The sequence below is a fragment of the Haliaeetus albicilla genome, chromosome Z, assembly GCF_947461875.1.
Source record: "Haliaeetus albicilla chromosome Z, bHalAlb1.1, whole genome shotgun sequence".
Taxonomy (NCBI): Eukaryota; Metazoa; Chordata; class Aves; order Accipitriformes; family Accipitridae; genus Haliaeetus; species Haliaeetus albicilla.
The window spans coordinates 4,810,601-4,824,101 of NC_091516.1; the positions used below are offsets into that span (position 1 = coordinate 4,810,601).

At 48.8% G+C, this 13,501-nt stretch overlaps 1 long non-coding RNA gene across 2 annotated transcripts; it reads left to right on the plus strand.

The window, feature by feature from the left end:
- The first annotated feature begins 3,915 nt into the window (after window positions 1-3,915).
- Window positions 3,916-4,856, plus strand: LOC138683797 (uncharacterized). 2 transcript variants are annotated; one of them, XR_011323236.1, is made up of 2 exons: window positions 3,916-4,145; window positions 4,708-4,856. It is a non-coding gene; the product is annotated as an uncharacterized lncRNA (long non-coding RNA). The 2 variants fall into 2 exon arrangements; XR_011323237.1 differs by having other exon boundaries at window positions 4,711-4,856.
- The last annotated feature ends 8,645 nt before the right edge of the window (window positions 4,857-13,501 follow it).

Here is a 13,501-nt window from a genome sequence, read left to right on the forward strand (position 1 = left end):
AAATACAGATGGTACTTGCCCTGGAAAATTTATAATGTAACAAAATTTATGTTCATAGTACTGTCCATAGATACAAATGTAGACAAGGCAAGGTATTAAGCCTAGGTTTGATGTATTGCCCTGAATAGGTTTGCTTCTTGTTAAAGGGAATCTTTTTCTTTTTTTCTCATTTTTGCACTTTTCATGGAGGGCAAATATTCTGGGCTTTAGTGTGCACCGCTTCTTTCTAACTGGCCTGATCCCAAGCACTCGATTTTTATGAAACCACATCCTTCTCAGTGTCTCCATCACGAGAGTGCTCTTCTCACTTCTTCCCCTGTTCAGCACTGGCTAGCCTGCTGCACTTAACTCCTGTCCTCACCTGTGGAAAGGCTGCCTCTTCACGAGCTGCTGTCTCTGAGTTTTGCCCAGGGAATTGTCTCAGGAGAAGGACTGATGAGGCAGCGATGGAAGGAGAGTATGAACCCATGTGAGGATCCTCCCACAACCTTCTTTCCCTGGAAAAAAGAACATGGACAAAAGTAAAAGATGTAATAGCCTTTCCTGCCACAGAGCAGATGTAACTAAACCCTGGGGGGCACAGGTGTAACATTGAAAAGGCAAACACATTAGTGGATCTTTAAGACATCTTGATAAAAATTAGTGGCTGAAAGACACATGTTGCAGAGTGGAAATGTCAGTGATATGGGGCGATCAAAGTGTAAAGAGAGCAGGTGAGGCACCAGCTTGGACTTGTTGAATTAAGCAGGTGTGTGGGCCAAATGCATTTCTGGTACAATCGTATAAAGAATACCAGCCCAGCAGCTACTGAATTTGCCTGGTATTTTGGATCACAAGAGATAAAAGAGGCAAAGACAGACATATGAATGGTTATTAGTCATATGTCAGCATATATTTGAGAGACACTTTTGAGATATTAATATTTAATTTGTGAATTAATAAATAAAACAAAGGTATATAATATAAAGCATGGGAGAAAGTGGTTGTTATTTCTATTGTAGTTGTGGCAGACATGGTACTAATAGCCTCTACTGTTGATATTATTAATTGTGTATGTGTTATCCTTACTAATAGTTTAATAATCTGCTCACCTGTAATAAACATCTTACCCATAGCCTAAATAGATTATAATATACTGTATAACTTTTATACAGTTACACACAAGAGTAGTGGGGAAGGTTTTTTGTTATGGAAAGAAAAAGACTCTATATAGATATATATATATGTGCATACATGTGTGTATAGGGATATATATAGTTTTTCTCCTAGGGAGGTGACGAAATGATCGTGAAAATAGTTTCATAATTTAATTTTATTTCCACTAGCTTCAATAAAAGGAAACAGAGAAGTAGTGATGGAAGAAAAAAAAAATTAAGGGTCTATTTGCCATTTTATTTGATTGTTGGAAAAAAACAAGTGAAATTCCTGTAGCTAATTTATTTTGTTACAGATGTTTCTAGTTGGTAGAGCCACATCCTAAGCAGGGGCATTGCCACAGTGCCATTGACTTCCAAGTTACTAGTCCTCAATGAGTCTAATAAATGACTCCTAGTTAAAGGTGATTAGGAGCAATTCCTGCAGTGATATGTTCTAAGAATCAAGGAACACACTCAGGATTTTTTAGACTTCTACAATAATAATGAAGAAAACATTCACATCATTGTTTGGTTAGCGGGGTCCCTTGTCTTGCCTGGGGAAAGAATCTGTTGTGGAGCTCCTAGGGGTCAATAAAGGTCTTAATTGAAATGGGATGATGGGGGATGTAGCAGAAGGGATACAAGAGCTATCAGACTTCAAAGCACAGAATGCCATTTGCTCTCAGCTTGATAACATATTGACAGGCAGTATGGCTCTGTGTGCAATTTACACACAAATCAGACACAAATTTTGAAGTACTTTAATGTAAGAATATTTGATCCATAAGTGCCTGTGACCTGTGGATTTCTAATAGTATCTGGAAATAAATTTAAAAATTCTGAGCATGGTCTATCCTTACTTATGTATGAATCCAACTCTTAAGATTTTAGGAAAGAGTTAATGAAAGAACACGAATGTGTGCAGCAAGCAGAGGAAGAGACAAGCTAAACTTAAGGTCCACTGGACACCTGTAATGGGATTTGTGGCTAGTGAGTACTTCAAAGTGTGTAATTTACCATTAGTTAGGACTGGTTGTGCCATTTGCTTACACAGTAATGGAAGCAAGAAGTACAGCTTTTTGTTCTGCCATAGAACAAAGCTAATCATAACTGATTATGCCAAGCTAATAGTAAATAACTATACCAAATAATAATTAGGCAAAATGATCATTAACTTGTGCTGCAAGTGTATTTAGAAAACCTGTTGTGAACTGGAACCCACTGAGAACTGACTGCCATCAGGATCTGCGCAGCTGCACAGTAACATATCTGACAGGAGAGCCCTGGTTTAACTGCAGTGATTTACCACTTACCCACATCGGCCCCTGCTAGAAATGACCATTGGGTCCTCATTAGCTTAAATGGCTCATAAAATGGGCTTGTGTTCAGATTCTGGATTGTCAATTGCTGAGGCATTGTATTCTGGCACTCCTTCGGCAGGACAGAGTGGGATGAGCTTACACACAGCTAGGTGCCTGGCCTGGCTACAGTCTACAACTGGCTCTACCAAAACAGCCAGCTCAGGGAAAGAGGTAAGAAGCAAAATTAGCTAGTCTCAGAGTAATCCAGGTACTGAAGGTGTGAAGAACCTCATTACCTTGGAAGTAAAATAGCATTTTTTTCATTCTAGATGTTAGCAACATTGAAGATCGTCTCAACTCATTCAGCACAAGACTGAAGCAGAATTTCTTAAGGAAGGACTATTCTACTGAAAATTCAGGTCTTTTTAGTCCTCTTAACTGCAAGCACCATACGTCAGGTTCCTCAAGCGAGAACTATACGGGGTGCTGAGGAAATGAGGGTGTTGCTTCCCCTGCCCTCACCCCTCTCCCCATCCCTGACCCTCATCACTGCTGTATTTCGTAATGCGGTGCCGCACGCTCCCATGACACCACGAAGGAGGAAATGCAGTCTTGGATGGAGGCATCACTTAGTAGTAGTGGTGTGGCCAACGCGGTCACCAAAAAGGAGGTGGAAGAAAATTGCATCCACTCTGCTACCCGAGTCAGAAAGCAACATGGATGTGTTGACCCGGCCCCTCGGTTCCCCTCTTCCACCAGCCTTTTACTCATACTACTGCTGCTGCTGCTTAGGGCAGTCTGAAAGGTCTCCTCCGCCTCTGAAAGCCGGGTGGGCTTCACGGCCCGCTTGCCTGACCTGCTGAAATCGCGCCCCCGCTTTAGACCCACGGGGGGCTGCAGCGCCCCGTCACACCCCCCCCCCGCGCACAAGGGGAGGCTCACACCGCGGACCCCCTTACACGGCTGAGGTCGGGGCCCGTTTGCAGCAGGGCACCCGCGGCCTTGGCCGGGGGGCGGCCCGGCTCGGCTCGGCTCGGCCCGGCCCGGCCCGGCGGCGGCGGCCCGCCAGGTGGCAGCAGGACCCCGCGGGACGGACGGCCCTGCCCGCCGCGGCTGTGGCGGGGGAAGGGGCCACTGCCCCGCGCCCGCCCCGGGGAAAGGGAAGGGGGGGGGGGGGTCGGGGCACAGCGCTCCCCCCGCAGAGGCAGCGCGGCCGCCGCGGCAGGTCTGACCTCGGGGTGGGCTCGGCGGCCGTCGGGGGGGCTGGAGGGGGGGGCTCCGGGTTTAAACCGGGCTCTGTGGCGCGGTGGAGAGCAATCTGCGCATTAATCTGGTGCAATTAGCGTTATAACCCGTGCCAGCTCAACCCGCACTAAAGACAAAGCTTTATGCAAATCGGCCTCCCCTTCCCCATCCCCCGCTGCCGGGGTCTGACGCTGTTTCCCAGCCCGTTTTTAATGATACGGTACGCGGAGTAACTTAAAATTAATTACCGGGTTCTTGACTAAAAGGAGGGGGGGAGGCGGTGTCATTAGGCGGGTTGGGTATGCAGAGCCTCGGCCACCTGCGCCTGGCAGCGGTGCCCGCCTAAGGGTGCCGGCGGTAGCGACCGGGCTGCGCGGGCTCCGGCTCCTCCGCTTTTTGGGCAGCTGCGCGGCTCGCAGAGCCCGGCTGCCCCCGCGGGCAGCGGCTGCGGAGCCCGGCGAAGGTACGGTCCCCGGGGCGGGCAAGGCGGGGGGGACGGGACGGGACGGGGCGGGGGGCAAAGGCTGCCCGGGGGCTGGGGAGCGCCCGGGCGGGGGTGGGCGCTGCCTCCTTCCAGGTGGAGGAGTGCTTTTTTTGGGGGGGGGAGGTGTCCGTGTGTCCGCCCGCCTGTGTCCGCGGGGGAGGCTGTAGGTCTCCTGGCTGGGTGTCCGAATTTTCGCCTGCAGGCTCTACTTTTTTTGAAGACCTACCTGATTTCTTCCCCTAGAAGCTGGCTTGTTGCTTTCCAGCATGTAACCCCCACCCCGAAGATAAATGTTTCAAAACACTGAGAGGACCTGGCTACAAAATGCACTGTGCTGTGGGGAGGACAGCAGGAAGGATGTGAGGGCTAGAGAAATCCTTAAAAATACGGCGTATAACATGAATGTTGTTAGCACAGTTTCTGTGTAAGCTAGTCGCAGGAGAAATACTGTAATGGGTCTTTTTGACAAGACTTTTATCTACCTCTCTCTCTCTTTTACGCCTTTCTGTTTGTCTCCTCCATATTCTGCTTTTATTACAAGAAGTTTGTTAATTCGGCATTTCAACGTTGCTGGCTTCAGACCGCACCACTGTAGGAACTCTTTTTTACAAAACTAGACTGAAAAAATTCCCCCAAACCTCCACTTAACGGCACAACTGGTATGTATAAATAAAATCTTCATTTTTTAAAGTGACGTGGATGTGGTTTACTCTGTAGCCTCGGTAATTTAAACAGCACCTATCTGCTGCAGATAGAGTTGCTATGCACGTCTCTACTAGTGAGTTTGAAAATTCGAACCCGGCTTTGATTTATTTCCTTTCTATCAGTGATTAATGCACCGTAATTAGCTAATCTCAAAGCCATTATTTACAACTGGGGCAGACAAAGGGAAAAACTGATGATCCAGCACTTAAGTCGGTTTGAAATTATGAAACGGAAAGAAATGTTTAGGTCTCGCCTCGGAACCGGACAGCCCAGCCCGAGGGTAATAGTAGTAGTAGTAGTAGTAATAATAATAATAATAATAGTATCAATGTTTAGTTAATCCATTCGTCGTAGCTGGTCATTTTTTCGGCCGAAAATGTGCTCGCATCCTCTGTGAGTTAAAAAAAAAGTACGCATCTGCTGGGAGTCTTCTCTCTCCCCCTTTGTTGCTGGGGGGTGAAGGAGAGGAACTACACGTGTGCTGCCCGAACGCGCGGGCGGACGCGGAGGAGGAAGCCCACGGCCCCACGGGCGGTGGGGAGGCAACCCACGCGTGCCCGGGGGGGGGAGCTCCGCGCGCGCTCGCAGCTCCCGCCGCCCCCAGCCCCGCCCGACCCGGGCGCCCGGTGACCCCGAGTGGGACCGGGCTGGGGAGGGAGCGTGGGTGGGTGAAGAAAGGCTGGGGGGGCGGCGGGGCCCCCCGGAGCCGCGGCTGCCTGCGGGCCGCCCGTGCGTGGCCGCGGCCGCCCTGCGCCGGCCGGGGCTGTACGCCGGTGTCCGCCGGCTTCCTCCGCGTTCTCCGGGGGAGTCCCGGCTCCGTTAAATCCTGAGATTTTCCCCTTTCTCTTCCTTTTTGACTGTGGGAATCTGGCTTTCTAATAATATCCTAATCTCCCCCCCACCACCATCACCCCGGGAAGACAGGGAAGCTTTCGTTTAATCTGGAGGTGGGAGGCGAGGCGGGAAATAAACCATCTATGAAAATAGCAGGGAGGGAAAGAAGCAATTCGATTAGGAATTTCAAATATAAAAAGAAGAAGAAGAAGAAGAAAAAGCCCGAGGGGCGCTGGGAGAGGGGCAGAGCAAAGGTGCCTGGTGTGAACAGGCGCTGATTGTCCAAGAGAAGAGGTGCAAATGTTCTTTGTTCCGAGGTGCCTTGCCAGAGGCTCACGAAAATCATCATTATCGTCAAAAAATATTACCACTTAGAGGAAGGGAAAAAAAAGAAAAGAAAAGAGAGGGGAAAAAAAAGCTAGCAAAGCTGAAACCTTGGGGGATGTACACTACAAGCTAAACAGCCTCCCCACCCTGTTTGTCATTCCTGGGGAGGCGGGGGGGAGGAACCTGCAACCTTTCCAGTTGCTACTCGCTCGCTCTCCCCCTCGCTCCCTCCCAAACAAACAATGAGTTACAAATGATCGCCCCGTGCCCGCTGTAACGCGGCGACACGGGACAAACCGGGAGGGACCGGGCACGGGTGGGAAGGGAAGCGCTGCAGGGGCACCCAAGGCAGCGCTGAACGGGCCCCCCTCCCCAGGGCCAAAATTTCCTCCTCGCTCCTCTTTTCCTTCTTCTTCTTCTTTTTCTTCTTCCTCTTCTTATCTAATGAAGGATTGTTGGAGGCATACGAGTTATGCCCGATGCTACTTAGCCCTTGAAAAAACGAATCCCGGCTCTAAACTCCAAAGAATTTTGCATGTGATTTTAGTTCTGAGACATGCCCCTGTTTGTCCTAAATCCAACCACAAGGGAGGGGGTTGAGTGGGGGGACATCTGTTTAATTTGAAACAAAAAATACGCCTGATCTGTGGCTGCTTGGGGGGGGGTCCATTTTTAAAGATGGTTAATCCCACCTCTACCCCCCTTTCCAGTTCGACTGTAAAGAAATGGATTAAGAATGGTATCGAGAAGGATTATTCATTTATATCAGACAGATGGGGCTGTACAGTAGGGTCTCAAAGAAACAAAGAAAATGGTTTCTAAATGGTTGTTTGGCATGAATTATTTGGTGGATTTGCAAACAAGCAAGGCGAAGCACTGTACAGCAAGATGTAGGGGAAACCCATCTGGCACATTCCCAGTCCCTGTCTGAGGCTGGAGTAGTTTCCAGACAGGTAGCGGCAGAGGCACTGAGCAGACCTGGCCCGAAGGGAGAGGACCCCCGAGCATCAGACCCCCGACAAACCGTAGCCCCCAGCCCAGCCCCAAGCCCCGCCGGGGCCGCCGCGGCCCCGGCGGGGCTTGGGGCTGGGCTGGGGGCTGCACCTGCGGGCGGGGGGTGCCGGAGGGGTGCCGGCCTCCTCACGGCCGGACCTCTGTAGGGCCTGGTTGACTCGTCTCAGAGGGCACGGACCTGGCGGGGTCCTGCCTGCCCCCCCACCTCGCCCGCTCGACTCGGCCGCTTGCAAAGTTCAGGGCTTGGCGGGGGCCGGGAGGGGGGAACGGTGTAAAGAAGCGACAAACTTTCAGAAGTGTTTTCAGCGCGAGCCGCACACCACCCCCCACCCCTCCCGCCCCGTGCATTTCTGTTTCTCCGGCATTTTTCAAGTCAGCCCCGCGCTGAAATCTCCGGCCATTTCAAGCAGTTTCAAATGTGATTGACACGTATGTTAATGGTTTGTTTTTGTGCAAAGCGGCTCTGCAAATTTCCAACACAAACACATTGTGTAGATCAGATGTTAGGTATAAAAATGGTTTATTGATTGAAATAATAGAAGCATTATTTTGATTTGTCCTGACATGATGGCTGATTTATAGATTCCTACCCCATTGATTTCTTCTTGTCCGGGCAGAGGGAAATGATCAAATCTCATGAAAATGCCCTTTTGTGCTAATTAGGAACCCAAGATGCACAGTATTTATTAATTTTTTTCTTTTTCTTTCTTTCTTTCTCTCTCTTTCTCTCTTTCTCTCGTTCTCTTTCTTCCTCTCTTTCTCTCCTTCCCTCCTTCCCCCCTTTCTCTTCGCCCTTTTCTTTTTCCCTCTCTCTCTTTCTTTCTCTGATGGGATTTACCAGATTTATTCTCTGCGTCATGGACTCGGTGCGTGTATGTGTATATTTTTTATCTTTTATACATCTGTTTTCACTTTGCACTTTCAATGAGTTGTAGCAGACAATAGTGAGAGAAACATCTGAAAATGCAAGGAGACAGAGTTGCATATGTGTTTCATTTCTGCGGGTTAGTCAAGGAAAACAACAAAAGGACAGCTGGGGGCGGGGGGGGGTGGTGGATAAAACACACACTTACAAAGGGGATTGTGACCCTGTAAGGGGGAAAGGCGAGTACAACGAAAAAAGACTGCAAAAAGTGAGGAAGAAGAGTAGAAGTGAAGCGGGAAAGAGTGTCAGGGAAAACTGATCAAGAATAAGAAGTTAAAAGCCAATGCGGCTGGATGTTCCCTAACCTCCTCTAAAAGGACAGTTGGGGAAAAGACAGCTCGGTCCGGATAAAAAAAAGGGGAAGACGCACCTGCCGAAAATATGTATCTGATCTGTCTACACAGATGTGTGTGTGCTTATCCATCTAGACATTTATATAGGGGGATCTAGAGCATCCCAACACTCTAATTGCAATCGTGCGTCGAAGAGGTAAGTCTCAAAATTCTCTCTTTTGTGAACGGAGAACTAAATCCCTGGAATAACCAGCAAACAGTCACATCCCAGGGGGTATTAGTTTGGCTGGACTTTGTGTGTGTTTGTTTTTGTTACTTTTTTTTGGTTGTGGAGGAGACAGGGTGCAGTGGGAGACAACCAGATGGGCAGGGAGGGCAATCCCATTGTCTGTTCGCCAGAAGATCTCGTTTTGCCCTGGAAAAGGCGATCAGACGCAGCCAGGGTCCACTCAGGAAAGTAAAAGGGATGGCGGGTGGAGGGGGGGGGGGGGGGGAAGAGTGGGTGCATGTGGATTTAATAGCAGTGAAAGTATTACGGGGGGATCAGATTTAGCGAGCGAGGGAGAGGGAGCTTTTGAACATCTGCCTAATGCAGCCAATAGAAGTGACATTAGTGATATTGGAGAGAGGCAGGCACGGCCGCCGATCCGGCTGGGATTACGGGAGCCTTCCCAATCCGATTAGCCGCTGACCCTCTCCTGCCAGCGGCGGAGCCCGAGCCCCGGGCGCCCGGACGCCACGGGGGCGGCCCCGCTCCGCCCCCCGCTCCGCTCCGCTCCGCGCCCCGCTCCGCCTCGCTCCGCCCCGCTCCGCGCCCCGCTCCGCGCCCCGCGCCGCCCCGCGGCCGGCGCTGCGCCGACCCTCTGGCGCGGCTCGCCCTCTCCCCGCGACCCCCGGCAGCCGCGGCTCAGCCCCCCCGCCAAACGCCTCCGGAGGGGCAGAGCTGTAGCACGGCGGTGCCGATCAAGCCGCTGGGGTTTAATATTCATCGATACACCGCGATGAAATTGCACCCCGCTGCCGGGGACACCTTTACTCTCCGGCTAATTGTGATTTACAATTACACTTTACACTCCGTCACGTAGGAGGTTAGGAAACAAGCTTCTTCCACGTAATTATTGGCCTCCTTAATCCTATTCCACCGCATATCACCCCGCACCGCAAAATCCTATTGTTCCCTCCTCCCCGTTTTACCAGTCATTTACACTAGTATCAAAAAAAGATCCCAGTCTGCGTAATTTTAGACATCACACCCACGCCCCTGAGCGTGGGCCAAAACGCATCAATGGGTTGTATCTCCCGCCGGAGGTGGGGGCGGGGGGGCGGCTGGATGCGCCGCGCTGCGCCGGGCAGGGCTGGTACAGCGCCGAGCTCCTCCTCGCCGAGCGGGCGGGCAGGCAGCTGCCGGGGCCACGGTGCCGGGCTGCTCCCTGGTTTTGGATCTCTTGGCAGATAGATATTCTCCCTCCACTTTGCTTACCGGGTCGATTAATTTAAAAGCTTTCCTTGATTAATGGCAGGCAAGTTACACAGAAACACACCTTTATGAGCTCCTTGCACCAAAGCAAATATCTCCTGCCCACACGCACCATATGCCTTACAATCCCTGCTTGACTGCGACTGTAGCCTTTAAAGCAAAGCGCATCTCCCTAGCTCTCCAGCGCGGGGAAAATGCCTGCAGTTTGTACCTCCAGGCATTACAACATGCCTCAGCCCTGCTGAGAGCAACACTGCAGCTTGAGCGCAGTCGGCCGCAGAGGAGTGTCACTGCCTTCAGCTCTGCCAGGGACACTGCCAGGGGCTGCCGTGGGGCTCTCGAGTACTATCAGGTTCAGCCTTGTGCTTTCCCTCTTCACAAGCTGTTTTACCACCCGGTAGCAGCTACCCGAAGCGTGACTCAAAGGCTGACTAGCATCCAGCTCATGAATTACAGAAAATTGACGCCCTGCTTAAAATTCACAGCAGTGAATTTGTAACGTTCACATTTTTACGTGACAGTCATCTTACAGGGAGATAACGTCTAACAGCTCCTGAGTTTCCCCCTTGCAACAGTGTGGGAATAACACAGCAAAGGCCAGGAAGTCTCTCTGTCTCTCGTTCACACACACAGAGCACACACCGCAGCATTGTGCAGCAATTCCATGATTTGTAGCACATCAGTATAGCATGTCTCTGAGAAACTACACTGGTGGGTTTTGTTTCTTTGATTGGTTGTTTTGGTTTTTTTTAACAGACATTGAACCCCTTCCTCTTATAGTGCTAGGTGGGCTAATTTTACTAATCTTTCATCTCTGCATTATCAGGCACCAAAGTTGTCACTACATCAAAAAATCACTGATTTTAATGGTAACAGTCTAGTCTGCATCAGCCTCTTAATTAGATATAGTTGGGGCAAAGACTTGAGGGTAGAATTAGGAGATAGACTGTTGAAGACCTGTATAAAGTGTTCTTGGTTTGCTACCCTATCTCCTCTGAACCTACATCATTCAAACAGGTAAACAAGCAATTTATGCAAAATCTTCCCCCCGTTCCCAGCAATGCTTCTTTTCCACAGTCTTCAGAGGTTATTTTCAGATCAAAACTTCATAAACTCAAACCACTTTTTCTAGTCTTTTCCATTATTTTTTATGCTTTACTTGTGTATCTCAATCTTTGAAAAATGCCTGCAAGACGCTCCAGACAGGTGTGCAGTAGATTCCAGAATGTGTCCACTCTGATGTGGACTAAAACTCATTTTAAAGCTCTTTTGTGTCTTCAGTGAAGTGCTTGAATTCCTGCTTTACATCCATGAGACTTCAGGATGGCACATGCCTTGTATTGGCAGCTCTGGGGCTGAGAAAATTAATATGATATTGAACGTCAAAATATAGAGAGCAGAACCTGCTGCTCTATAAGGGTAATTTTAAATTACCAACACAGGGAACATCTGGGTGCAATTGTCTGTAGATGGGACAAAGTTGTGCTGCAGGGTCCTCTACCGATATGAATTTGTCATCATGAAAGAGGAGTTATTTTTGCTCATGTTAGCTGAAGACCAGCCCCATACAGTGCATGGATTCCAGAGTGGTTATGGACAAGTGGAGTGGCTTTTAGAGAATAATTAACTGGCAGATTGTGTTTTCAATATTATTGCAGCTGTTCCTGCTGATTCTGTCAGAGGCCAAACCCCCTTCTGCCAGACACTATTCAAACCTGGAACCAGAAAGCTGGTCCCTGCCTGGTGTTTCTTTCATAAGCAGGAAACCCTGCCTCCTGTTTCAGTTTTTCTGGTTGTGACTCTAGTGCTAGGAGCACCACTGCACCCGAGCTTTAAGCGCAGCAGAATTAGCTAAAACTTCACAGATTAGATAAAACTTCTGAGGTAAATCTCAGAAAAAAAATAGAGAAATGGGAGACAAAATAAAGAGAGGAAAACAAGTGTTAGAGATAAAAAATGGGTATGATGAAAAACACTGATCCAAAAGAAGGCAGGGGATCTTGACATAACATATTAGTCTTCTACCAAGCAATATTCTCCAACAGTGCTTTGGAAAATGTCATTCTTTGTCCCACCACCTCCTCTTGTCCTTTAAATCTTTATGGGTTTCCCAGGCTGCTGTGGCCAAACTGCCCCAAGGAAGAAAGGGACTGGGAGACCTAAGAAAGTCTCAGTGCACAGAGGCAAGAGTACAGTTTCAAGTAACAGTGAACTGGTCCATATTGTTACCTCTGTAAAATCATCTTTCTCTCAGTCTCATCTGTGTATATACACATGCACACACATACACACCACACACACACTTCGAACTGCTTCTCAGCAAATCTCGATTAAACAGCGTGTTGTGCCAACATATTATTAGCTCTGCTAGTGCTAGGACAGAAGAGTGAAGGACCGAGATGGAGGGGGATCATTGATGTCTACATTTGATTGCCTGTAGATCAGCCAGATAAACCTCAACAGTGTTGCCTTTATGCTCCACGCCGTGCAACTGTTTGTGATGATGACTGGTAAGCATCAGAAAAGGACCGACCAGCTGGCAGGGCTGGATTCTTAACAGTAGTTTTTTGTATCCTTTCTAAAATATGATTTGAAGACTCAGGAAGAATACAAAACAGATGACACTGTTTAGCTTTTAGCACTACTGTGGGCAGGGTACCCTCAGGTAGCTGATGCACCCTTTCTCATATTGCTCTGCCAGGGCAATCCCCTAACTTGGAAGGTAACTGAGAAAAGCTGCTTCCTGATTACACCAGGGTAAATCAAATTTAGCTCAGTAAAAGTCCATGCAGCTTCACTTGGTGCAAGCCTGGTGTAAGTGAAGTGAGAATCAAGCCCTATTGCATCAGTCATTGCAAAGGGCTAATTTGTGATTTGGGCTGTTCAACTGCCACAATGCTTGGGCCTGGGCCCATGATGCTTGGGAACTATTGCCTCTTGTGCCACACACAGAGGCAAGAAGGGGGCTGGAGCAGGGTTTGGTATTCCTGTGCACACCAGGCAGTGAGCGAGTGTCCCTCGCAGATTCTGCCACAGTGCAGGTGGAGGACAACTCTGAGGCTAGAACAGTGGTCTGGGACCCTGGGCAGTGTTTCTCCATCCCGTGCTAGGCAGGCCATGTAAAACCAGTGGCAAGATTTCTGACATTTACCAAGTGAAAAGGTATATCGGTGTTTTGTGATGGTCAGATTAGGTGAAAAGATGGTCTTTCCCATCTTGTCTGAATCTGCTTTCCCTGCTTACTATCACTTGTCTCCAGGGACAACTTTTCATTTCTGTTTCCTGGGAGTGATCATTGTTTGGATATATTTTTTTAATTACTTGCAGGAGAATGTATGCTCGTTGACTAAAAAGACAAATAAATAAAAGAGTGAGAAGCTTGCCTTGCCAAGCAATTAAAGTCTTAATTCTGCAGTGTAATTCTGGAAATACGTCTGGTTTTGTGTGCACTGGTCTAGATGCAATTTTAATTTCACCATGTGACTAAATGGGGGAAGGATGACTAGAGATGTGACATCATACTTAGCAGTAGGACACAGCCATTCACTCTGAACAGCATGAAGTGCGCAGAAAGGAAGGACCTATTTGTAAATAAATTCTGGTTTAGGTATTCCTCAGTTTTGGCAGCAGGCTGAGGGGCACCCGAGTGAGATCTTTGCAGGTTTTTTTTTCCCTAGCTTGTAATTCACTCATCAGCAAATAGAAACCAAGTCTCCATTGGCGCAGCACTGCAGATAAATAACTGCTTAGCCACCTATTG